Consider the following 11614-nt stretch of genomic DNA (forward strand, 5'->3'; position numbering starts at 1 on the left):
GTCCCACCCCCAGTTCACAATCTTTCATTCTGGCTAAAACTTCTGCCTTTATGCATTACTTCAGGCAATGCATATAACATTCTATCTTTGCTTGGCTATACTGTTTACAAAGTTGTTTATACTTTATAAACCATTTTCATGCGTGTTTTCCACCCATGATTTGAAATGGTTTGGGCTTTCGACTCCCACGTTAAAGACCTTCACTATATTGGAAATAAGTACACCCTAAGTGACTAAAGCTAATACTAGAAACCACTGGATTACCGGACCAAGCCCTAATGACATCGCATTGGCCTGAGAACACTGACCAGGCTGCTGGCTAAAGCTCCTGATGTGGGCAGCGTGGAAGGTCCAGGATCTCAAATATGGAGTTTGGCAGCGAATTTCTTTCTGAAAAGGAAGAGCAAGGCGACACTGTAGAAGCGTTTTCTATTCAAAGACTTTCACAGGCATCTGTGCACATCAAATCGGCAATGAATACGTGTGAGACAGATGACCTTCATTTTCAATGTGGTTTGGAGGTCTTTGGAAGAGTGAAGAATTCCTTTGTTTGCCACAGGTGATTTATTAGGGAAAGTTGTCTTTCTAAACCATATATTTTCAAAAGTTGCAACAAGTCTTACTCATGCAGAAAAATCTTTCAAAAGGAGCATTTGCTACAGAGTTTTTAGGGTAGTGTGGTTTTACACACTAAATAAATGCTTGTAAATATATTTGGGACTTGTAATCAACAGTACCTTTGTTTCCTTTCTTTGCAGTGGATTTGGTGGCTACTGTTACTGTTTTCTTCCTTTTCTTTTTTTTGAGACGGAGTCTCACTCTGTCACCCAGGCTGGAGTGCAGTGGCGCAATCTCAGCTCACTGCAACCTCTGCCTCTGGGGTTCAAGCGATTCTCCTGCCTCAGCCTCCTGAGTAGCTGGGATCACAGGAATGCGCCACCACACCCAGCTAATTTTTGAATTTCTAGTAGAGACAGGGTTTCATCATGTTGGCCAGGCTGGTCTTGAACTGCTGACCTCAAGTGATCTCCCCGCCTCGGCCTCCCAAAGTGCTGGGATTACATAAACAACTAAGGTGCTGAAAGGATTTAGTTCTCAGTGCTGCTGAGCCAGGAGCTTCTCATTTAGACTCTGTTGGGGAAAAAAGCTGGTTCCCAAGTACGTGGCAGCACTTAGGTGGTTTATTATTTGTTGAGCACCAAAGATGTGCTCAGTCCAGTAGGAAAATCACACACAGTACCTTCCATGCCTTCTATAAGCCCGCCTTCCCAGGCATCTTGGCTCACATCAGACAAAGGAGAATAAAATAAACAATTTAGCCAGGGCACAATGCGAAGCCTGGAAAATTGTTTTTTAAATAGAAACTAAATAAATCACAAAATAAATCACAGCACCTTGGACATATTTTATACATTTAACCAGAATTTTGAGTTAATATTAGGTCTATAAAATGGTAGTTAGTAAGGCTAGGATAAGCAATTTCTCTCTGCACGCTTTCAAGCTGATTCTTTCTTGTGGAACAGATGTTGCTTCCACCTTCCTCAACTATCTCTATGGCTCCTGCAAAATGTATTTAATATATCCCACTGACCTACCAATGTCTGAGCCTCCATATTTCATCAGTCTTTTAATAAATGGTTGTCTTCTTCACATTCTTCTTTTAACATGCAAATGTCCTATAGAAAGGTAATATATTAAGTTTTTAACACAGGGATGGCAAATTCTAGGCAAGTTCCCAGGCATGCTGCCAGTTGACAGCAGGTGTTACTAATCTATCATCGCAAGCTTCCTCACAGAGTCTGGAATTAGCCTTAGAATCCTCAAGGTGGCCGGGCATGGTGGCTCATGCCTGTAATCTCAGCACTTTGGGAAGCCGAGGCAGGTGGATCACCAGAGATCAGGAGTTTGAGACCAGCCCAGTCAACATGGTGAAACTCCGCCTTTACTAAAAATACAAAAATTAGCTGTGCATGGTGGTGGGTGCCTGCAATCCCAGCTACTCGGGAGACTGAGGCAGGAGAATCACTTGAACCTGGGAAGTGGAGGTTGCAGTGAGCCGAGATCGTGCCATTGCACTCTAGCCTGGGCAACAAGAGCAAAACTCCATCTCAAAAAAAAAAAAAAAGGCCGAGCACAGTGGCTCATGCCTATAATCCCAGCACTTTGGGAGACTGAGGCAGGTGGATCACGTGAGGTCAGGAGTTTGAGACCAGCCTGACCAGCATGGTAAAACCCCGTCTCTACTAAAAAAAAAATACAAAAATTAGCTGGCCATAGTGGCCGGCACCTGTAATCCCAGCTACTCAGGAGGCTGAGGCAGCAGAATCGCTTGAACCCAGGAGGTAGAGGTTGCAGTGAACTACAACTCCAGCCTGGGTGACAGGGTGAGACTCTATCTCAAAAAAAAAAAAAAAAAAAAAAAAGGGAATCCTCAACACAGTTCTGCTGGCCACCTATGCAGGCTAGTCAATGTTGGCATATGAGTAGAAGTCTATATGGTATCCCTCCCTACCTTAGCAGCATAATCTGGATGAGTTGATAATATATTATCTTCATGGTCAGGGTTCCAGAAACCAGCAAACTGGATGATAAGGGCATAAGGAGGATAAATATTAAGGTCAATCTTGTTCTACATCACAATTGCATCCTAGGCTTTTTGCCTAACACTCTCTCTCTCTCTCTATATATATATATATTTATATATATATATATATTTTTTTTGAGACAGAGTCTTGCTCTGTTGCCCAGGCTGGAGTGCAGTGGTACAATCTCGGCTCACTGCAACCTCCACCTCCCGGGTTCAAATGATTCTCCTGCTTCAGCCTCCCAAGTAGCTAGGATTACAGGTGCCCACCACCACACCTGGCTAATTTTTTGTGTTTTTAGTAGAGACAGGGTTTCACCGTGTTAGCCAGGATGGTCTTGATCTTCTGACCTTGCGATCTGCCTGCCTCAGCCTCCCAAAGTGCTGGGATTACAGACATGGGCCACTGCGCCTGGCCACTCTATTTTAATGGCAGAAATAACAAACAAGGGTGGCAGAACTACAAAAGAATACTTTAGGAATATTTACTTTAAAATAGTGAAACATTTTCAGGCCTTTCTAAGCAACTAGCTGTCTTCAAATAGCTCATTCATCAAGGCTTGCACACAGATAGTCTTCTAACCCTAGGATAAGTGAAGCCCACACATAGTGGGCATGAATTGTTAAATGGGGAAGTGTTGAGGAGCTATTGCCAAGGGGAGTTGGATAGTGTCACCCAGAAAATAACAATGAAGTCAATATCTCCTGCACATTGCGGTAGACTTTCCAGGTACTTTGGATGAACTACTAGAATTTGTTCTCCTCCTGTCCCAAAGTCAGTGTACATGACCTCTCTGATATAAAAGCAGAGCAAAAATCACACAGAAAGAAAGAAGCCCACTTAAGAGAGTGGGAGCTACAGCTGGCATGTTACAGGAAGCACCCTGAAAGTGAACAAAGCTCTGATAGATAATAGCAGTAGTTACAGCTGTGAAAGTATAATCAGTCCTATCATCCCCCCACCACCCAGAGTCAGAAGAGTTTACTGATGCTCTTGGGGGACAGGAAAGGCCCCCAGGAGCAGGGAGGCTGAGGTGGTCAGTAGTTGCATAAGCCCTGGCACGTAAGGGCAAGTTAGGGAACATTCATCTTCTTAGGATTCTGTGGCTCCTTCCTTGCAAAGGGGAGAGAGCATCTCAAGGTGGGAGACAACCCCAAGAGCAGTGACGGCAGAGAGAGAGACGGCTGAGAGCCCCCAGCCTGAAAGAAGGCACTGTAATAGGCAGCAGCGCTTGTACGGAATGGTCGGTAGGGGAAAATGGGGAGGCGGCAGTGGTTGGCCCCTTGAAAAAGGGTCCAGCCTTGGCCTGGGTGTGCTCATGAGAACACCTGGGGTTCCCCAGAAGCGTGGAGCAGGGCCCAAAGCTCCTTTCCCTGCAGGCTTCTTTAAGGAGAAAAAGGCATTCTGGGAGCACTCTGGCAAGGTGTGCCAGAATTAGTCTTGAAGGCACAGCTAGAGCAGACAGGGCACCAAGGCACCATTGGTAGAGGAGGGGCAGCCTCTGATTGATTATACATGAAACAAATGCCCCTTTAACCTCATGGGGATTCTTGGAACTTGGGATGTACCTGTCATCTCTTTTTCTTTCTCTTTTAATAAAGTTGAGTTGAAAAACAAACCAAATTTAGTTATTATTGTAGAACAGTAGCTTTCTTTTCTTTTCTTTTCTTTTTTTGAGATGGAGTCTCACTCTGTCACCCAGGCTGGAGTGCAGTGGCATGATCTCACCTCACTGCAACCTCTGCCTTCCAGGTTCAAGCGATTCTCTTGCCTCAGCCTACCGAGTAGCTGGGACTACAGGCGTCTGCCACCACGCCCAGCTAATTTTTGTATTTTTTTTCAGTAGAGATGGGGTTTCACCATGTTGGCCGGGCTGGTCTTTAACTCCTGACCTCAAGTGATCTGCCTGCCTCGGCCTCCCAAAGTGCTGGGATTACAGGAATGAGCCACTTCTCCCAGCTGATCAGTGACTTTTGAACTCTAGCTTGCAGCCGAATCATCTGGAGGGCACACACATTGCTAAGCTCCACTCCCAGTTTCTGATTTCATAGTTATAGAATGGGCTTGAAAATTTGTATTTTTAATGAGTTCCTTGGAGCTGCTGATGCTGCTGGTCAGGGAATACATAAGAACCACTAGCATAGAAAGTTTTCTGGACCATGGAATCCTTAGCTGAAAGATTCTGTAGACCAGATTATAATACAAGATAAGCAGCCCCTACCATAAAATAGTATCCTAACAAGGTACATTCCTGGCTAGGGCCTTGGGGTAGTTTGCTAGGGCTGTTGTAACAAAGTACCACAGACTGGATGGCTTAAACAACAGAAATTAATTTTCTCACAGTTCTGGAGTCTAGACATCCAAGATCAAAGTGTTCCGGGGCTGGTTTCTTCTAAGGCCTGTCTTGGCTCTGAAGATGGCCATCTTCCCCCTGAGTCTGCACATGGTCTTCCCTCTGTACCTCTCTGTGTCCAAATTTCCTCTTCTTCCTCTCTCTCTCTTTTTTTTTTTTTTTTTGAGACAATGTATCATTTTGTTGCCCAGGCTGGAGGGCAGTGGCACAATCATAGCTCACAGCAGCCTTGAACTCCGGAGCTCAAGCTGTCCTCCCATGCAGCTGGAACTATAGGCTCACACTGCCACACCATTTTTTCTAGAGGCCAGGCGCAGTGGCGCATGCTTGTAGTCCCAGCTACTCGGGAGGCTGAGCTAGGAGGATCACTGGAGCCCAGGAGTTCTGGGCTGTGCTGTGCTATGTCGATCAGGCGTCCACACTAAGTTTGACATCAATATGGTGACCTCCTGGGAGCAGGAGACCACCAGGTTCACCTGGGGTGAACTAGCCCAGGTCGAAAATGGAGCAGGTCAAAACTCCTGTGCTGATTAGTAGTGGGATTGTGCTTGTGAACAGCCACTGCACTCCAGCCTGGGCAATATAGCAAGACCTCATCTCTAAAACAAAACGTTCTATACTTTTCAAATAAAAAATAAAAAAATATATTTCTAGAGATGGGGTCTTGTTATGTTGCTCAGGCTGGCCATGAACTCCTGGTCTCAGGTGATCCTCTCACCTCAGCCTCCCAAAGTGCTGGGATTACAGGCATGAGACACCACACCTGGTCAACACTTGATATTTTTCCAGTGCTTGGCATTTGACAACCATTATCCCAGGGCACCTCATTCCTGGTATTAAGATGGCAGACTAAGAATTATCAATTTGAAGATGATGTGTTGAACATAGAATCAGAGTAAATAGAATTAATAATCTTATGGAAACTGTGCCACGGTTTCTGATCCCTAAATCCAGATGTATCATCTCATGCCTAATTTAACATGTTTTGAAAACATGGCAGAATGTTTTAAATTAGAACTCCCCAAGAATAACCTATCCTGGAATGTGATTGTTGTACAAAAGGGAATCATTTACTTGTTTATTCTTTTTTTTTTTTTTGAGATGGAGTTTCGCTCTTATTGCCCAGGATGGAGTGCAATGGCACTATCTCAGCTCACCGCAACCTCTGCCTCCTGAGTTCAAGTGATTCTCCTGTCTCAGCCTGCCGAATAGCTGGGATTACAGATGTGCGCTGATACGCCTGACTAATTTTGTATTTTTAGTAGAGATGGGGTTTCTCCATGTTGGTCAGGCTGGTCTCGAACTCCCAACCTCAGGTGATCCACCCGCCTTGGCCTCCCAAAGTGCTGAGATTACAGGCATTAGCCACCATGCCCAGCCACTTGTTTCTTCTTTAATAAATATTCTGTTGAACATCTACTTCATGCCAGAGATGGAGCTAGGTGCTGTGGTACAATAAATAAGGACTAGGCAGGATTATGTAGTGATTAAAACACATTCTGGGGGTCAGGCTTGGTGTCTCATGCCTGTAATATCAACATTTTGGGAGGCTGTGTAGGGAGGACCACTGGAGGCCAGGAGTTCGAGACAAGCCTGGCAACATAGTGAGACCCCATCTCGATTGACTTTTTTTTTTTTTTTTGAGATGGAGTCTTGCTCAGCTGCCCAGGCTGGAGTGCAGTGGTGTGATCTCGGCTCACTGCAGTCACTGTTTCCCAGGTTCAAGCAATTCTCCCATCTCAGCCTCCAAGTAGCTGGGATTACAGGCACCGCCATCATGCCTGGCTAATTATTTTTTTTGTATTTTAGTAGAGACAGGGTTTCACCGTGTTGGCCAGACTCATCCTGAACTGCCGACCTCTGGTAATCTGCCCAGCTTAGCCTCCCAAAGTGCTAGGATTACAGGCCTAAGCCACTGCACCCGGCCCTCTATTGAAAATTTTTAAACATTGAAAAGAAGAAGAAGAAAAAAAACACATTCTGGAGCCAAATTGCCTGAATTCAAATTCCAACTCTACCATTTACTAGCTTGACAGTTGGTTAACCACTGTCAAGTTGTGCCTCAGTTTCCTCATCTGTAAAATGGGAATAATAATTGCACCTTTCTGATAAAGGTCATATGAGAATTAAATGAGTCAACATTTGTAAGAAAGCACAGCCAACTGATATTTAACAAAATTGACAAGAACGTACATTGAGGAAAGGACATCCTTTTCAATAAATGGTGCTGGGAAAATTGGATTGCCGTATGCAGAAGAATGAAACTGGACCCCTATTTCTCACCATATACAAAAATGAATTCAAGATGAATTACAAGACTTACATGTACCTGAAACTATAAAAATACTAAAAGAAAACCTAGGTAAAACTCTTCTGGACGTTGATCTAGGCAAAAATTTTATGACTAAGACCTCAAACATACAGGCCACAAAACTAAAATAGGCAAATGGGACTTAATTAAACTAAAAAGCTTCTGCACAACAAAAGAAATAATCAAATAATCAACAGAGTAAACAGACAACCTGCCAGATGGGAAAAAAATTTTGCAAACTATGCATCCGACAGGGGACTAATAGCCAGAATCTACAAGGAACTCAAACAACTCGACAATGAAAAACATATAACTCCACTGAAAAAGTGGGCAAAGTCCGGGTGCGGTGGCTCAGGCCTGTAATCCCAGCACTTTGGGAGGCCGAGGTGGGCGGATCACCTGAGGTCGGGAGTTCGAAACCAGTCTGACCAACATGGAGAAACCCTGTCTCTACTAAAAATACAAAATTAGCCAGGTGTGGTGGCATAAGCCTGTAGTCCCAGCTACTCTGGAGGCTGAGGCAGGAGAATTGCTTGAACCTGGTAAGCGGAGGATGCAGTGAGCTGAGTTCGCACCATTGCACTCCAGCCTGGCAACAGAGTGAAACTCCATCACAAACAACAACAAAAAACAAAACAAAAGTGGGCAAAGCAGGAGTTCAAGGTTACAATGAACCATAATCATGCAACTGCATTCTAGCCTGGGTGACAGAGCAAGGCTCTGTCTCTAATAAAAATTAAAAGGTGGACAAAATACATGAATAGACATTTTTTTTTTTTTTTTTTTTTGAGAGAGAGAGTCTCACTCTGTTGCCCAAGCTGGAGTGCAGTGGCACGATCTTGGCTCACTGCAACCTCCACCTACTGGGCTCAAGCAATTCTCCCACCTCAGCCTCCTGAGTAGCTGGGACTACAGGCATACACCACCATACCCAGATAATTTTTTGTATTTTAGTAAAGATGGAGTTTCAACATGTTGCCCAGGGTGGTCTCGAACTCCTGAGCTCAGGCAATCTGCCCACCTCAGCCTCCCAGATATTTTTCAAAAGGAGACATACAAATGACCAACAGACATATGAGAAAATGCTCAACAACACTAATCATCAGAGAAATGCAAATTAAAACCGCAGTGACAGATCATCTTATATTAGTCAGAATGGCCATTATTAAAAAGACAAAAAATAACATGTTGGTGAGGATGTGGAGAAAAGGGAACTCTAATACACTGTTGGTGGTAATGTAAATTAGTGTGTTCTCTATGAAAAATAGTATGGGGATTTCTCAAAAAACTAAAAATAAAACTACCAACCAATCCAGCAATCCCATTACTGGGTATCTACCCAAAGGAAAAGAAATCATTACAGCAAAAAGACATCTACTCTCATGTGTTTATCACACCGCTATTCACAATAGCAAAGATACGGAATCAACCTAACTGTCCATCAATGGATAGTTGGATAAAGAAAATGTGATATATATATGTATACATACACATTGGGATACCATTCAGCCACAAAAAGAATGAAATCATGTCTTGCAACAACATGGTTGGAACTGGAGGCCATTAAGTGAAACAGCTCAGAAACAGACAAATACTGCATGTTCTCACTTACTAGTAGGAGCTAAATAATGTGGACACATGGATTAAAGTGCAGAGTGATAGACGATGGAGACTCAGAAGAGGGAGGGAGTGGGAAGGGCACGGATAATGAGAAATCACTTAATGGGTACAATGTATGTTATTTGGGTGATAGATACTCTAAAAGCCCTGACTTCACCACTAAACAATCTATGCATGAAACAAAATTACATTTGTACCCCATAAATTTATACCAAAAAAAGGCAAATGTAAGCATGATTTCTTAAAGATGCATCAAAAGCTGTTTTCAGTTAGTGAATATAAGAGTTTGACAGAGAAACATCTTTGGAAGCAAACTTTGAGAACATGTTATTACAACATGTTTCTTAAAAACACACACACACAAAATTTGTAAAAAGCAAAAAACATTATCTGACACACTGAATGTGTTTTATAAATGTTGTCATATAAATATACCAGCCCTTGGCTTTAAGAAGCTCACAGTAGGCCGGGCGGGGTGGCTCACACCTGTAATCCCAGCACTTTGGGAGGCCAAGACGGGCAGATCACGAGGTCAGGAGATCGAGCCCATCCTGGACAACATGGTGAAACCCCATCTCTACTAAAACACAAAAAAACTAGCTGGGCATGGTGGCGCATGCCTGTAGTCCCAGCTATTGTGGAGGCTGAGGCAGGGGAATCACTTGAACCCGGGAGGCGGAGACTGCAGTGAGCAGAGATCACACCACTGTACTCCAGCCTGGTGACACCGTCTAAAAAAAAAAAAAAAAAAGCAGCTCACAATACTGGGAGGTAAAGAGTGACAGGTAAATGTTTCAATACAATGTAGCAAAAGGTCTAACTAAGGTCTTAGTGAAGCCCTGAACTTCCTCTGCAGCAGGATGGAATATACTAAGACCATCTGGGGCTGAATGACATGTGCTTGCCACATACACCTTCCCTCCAACAACCAAACTGGAGAAAATCCAGCAAGTTTTTATCCTTCCTTTTTATAGCTTCTACTATGAAAACAACCTCCATTATGGTAACGTATAATTATCACAAATGATTTTCAAAAGCCTATCAAATTTAAATGACAGTGAAACTTGTTTAGGAGACCACCTGTTTGAACTAATAGAACTTACGAGAATGGTTTATGTGAAAACAGGATTGGGCAACTGTTCTGCTGTTTGAAACCCTGGGTGGGGTACCATGTGAATTAGATGGGGCAATAAACTTATAAGTAGGGTAGCCAACTTGTCCTGGTTTGCATGGGATGTTCTCAGTCTTATTTATTTTATTTATTCATTTATTTTTGAGACAGAGTCTTGCTCTGTCACCCAGGCTGGAGTGCAAAGGCACAATCTCAGGTCACTGCAACCTCTGCCTCGTTGGTTCAAGTGATTCTCCTGCCTCAGCCTGCAGAGTAGCTGGGACTACAAGTGCGCACCACCACACTCGGCTAATTTTTCAGTTTTAAAACTGAAGTTTCTCATTCCCAGAAATCCCCTAGTCTTAGGCAAAAGTTTAAAATTGTTGCAATCATTTTGATAGGATATGAGAGCTTTAAAAAGAAAACTATTTGGCTGCCTGTTCTGGATAGAACTGGTAAATACAGTTGAAATCAATAGATATTTACTAACTTTCTAATGAGTGGATGACAACACATATTCCTGTTCTTTTTTTTTTGAGACAGAGTTTCGCTGCTGTCCCCCAGGCTGTACTGCAATGGCATGATCTCTGCTCACTGCAACCCCTGGCTCCTGGGTTCAAGCAATTCTCCTGCCTCAGCCTCCTGAGTAGCTGGGACTACAGGCAGGCGCCACCATGCCCAGCTAATTTTTGCAGTTTTAGTAGAGACGGGGTTTCACCATGTTGGCCAGGTTGGTCTGAAACTCCTGACCTCAAGTGATCCCCCCACCTCTGCCTCCTAAAGTGCTAGGATTACAGGCCTAAGCCACCACACCCAGCCAATATTCCTGTTTGTTTTGTTTTGTTTGTTTGTTTGTTGAGACAGAGTCTCACTCTGTCACCAGGCTGGAGTGCAGCGGTGCAATCTCGGCTTACTGCAAGCTTCGCCTCCCGAGTTCAAGTGATTCTCCTGCCTCAGCCTCCCAAGTAGCTAGGACTGCAGGTGTGCGCCACCATGCCCAGCTAATTTTTGAATTTTTAGTAGAGACAGTGTTTCACCATGTTGGCCAGCATGGTCTCGATCTCTTGACCCCGTGATCCGCCCACTTTGGCCTCCCAAAGTGTTGTGGTTACAGGCGTGAGCCACTGCACCTGGCCCAATATTCTTGTTCTTAATGAACTACGATCTGATTCAGTGAACAAGAAACAGACTACTGTAAAGTTAAATCAAGGTACATTTGCTTATTAGTTCAAGACAATAAGAGAAATGATGTTACAAATTGACTAATGGCCAAATCAATTTTCCACTTAGAATTGCTTTGGGGATGGATTTCAGAGGAAAGGAACAGCTTTTGCTGGGGCTGAGGTATTCATGGAAAACTATTAAAACAGTTATACTTAGGCCAGATGCGGTGGCTCGTATCTGCAACCCCAGCACTTTGGGAGGCACAGGCAGGAAGATCACTTGAGCCCAGAAATTCAAGACCAGCCTGTGCAACACAGTGAGACCCTGTCTCAAAAAAAAAAAAAAAAAAAGTTATACTTTACAATGGTTCAGAAAAACTGGAGTGATTTTGATAAAGGAGGAGTGTTGCAGGTGGATGGCACAGCACAGGCAAAGCGACAGGAGTGGGAAGAAGCAGAAGGCAAATCCGG

The sequence above is a fragment of the Pan troglodytes genome, chromosome 3 (genome assembly GCF_028858775.2).
Source record: "Pan troglodytes isolate AG18354 chromosome 3, NHGRI_mPanTro3-v2.0_pri, whole genome shotgun sequence".
Classification (NCBI taxonomy): domain Eukaryota; kingdom Metazoa; phylum Chordata; class Mammalia; order Primates; family Hominidae; genus Pan; species Pan troglodytes.